Here is a 606-nt window from a genome sequence, read left to right as displayed (position 1 = left end):
CCCACGGAGCCCTGCGGCCGCAGCGTCCCGGAGGAGTGGGTGATGGCGGGGGGCTCCGTGGGCTTCCCCTCCCGGGCGGGGACGCGCACCTCCCCTTTCTGCTTCTCCGTGAGGCGGACAAAAGGGCGGGGACCGGGTGCGCCTGGGGCCCGGCCGCAGGGGGCCGGCGAGAGGTGCGGCTCGGGGTCGGGAGGGGCCATCGGGTTAAGCGGGGGCTCCAGTCGGGTCCTCTGTGCGGAGGTCCTCGCTCACCTTGCTCACAGTAGGCGTTTAATACGTGCTCGCAGGGCTGCAGAGGAGGCGGCTCGGTTGCAGGGTTTCGCGCCCTGCCTCGTGCGTCGGGAAGCGCTGAACCGTCGGAAGGCGGGCGGGTCGGCTCTGGCCGCGGACCCGTTCGGCCCCGGGTCCCCACTGCCCAGATATGCTCCCTCGGTCCACCCCGCCTCCGGGCACCTGCCGGAGCCACAAAGGCCTCCCGCCGCTGCCCGGCCGGAGCGGGCGCCGCGCCGGGTCCGTCTGCTGGGTCCCTGCTCTGGAGTCCGCCGTAGCACCGAGCTGGGGCGGCGGAGGCGACGCCCTGGGCCCGGGGAGGGGGCTGACGTCTGA

The 606-nt window shown here is 74.6% G+C and overlaps 1 protein-coding gene across 1 annotated transcript in view; it reads left to right on the top strand.

Annotated features, from left to right (window-relative positions):
- Positions 1–74: 74 nt before the first annotated feature.
- DPYSL5 (dihydropyrimidinase like 5) overlaps positions 75–606 on the top strand; it is a 77,874-nt gene continuing 77,342 nt past the window's right edge. The window contains exon 1 of the mRNA XM_008049200.1: positions 75–136. The gene's annotated coding sequence lies outside the window, so the exon portion shown is untranslated. The remainder of the gene's footprint in view (positions 137–606) is intronic.

This window comes from Carlito syrichta, unplaced genomic scaffold (assembly GCF_000164805.1).
Source record: "Carlito syrichta isolate Samal-C Ts95f unplaced genomic scaffold, Tarsius_syrichta-2.0.1 Scaffold130695, whole genome shotgun sequence".
Taxonomy (NCBI): Eukaryota; Metazoa; Chordata; class Mammalia; order Primates; family Tarsiidae; genus Carlito; species Carlito syrichta.
This window is presented reverse-complemented; position numbering and strand designations above follow the sequence as displayed.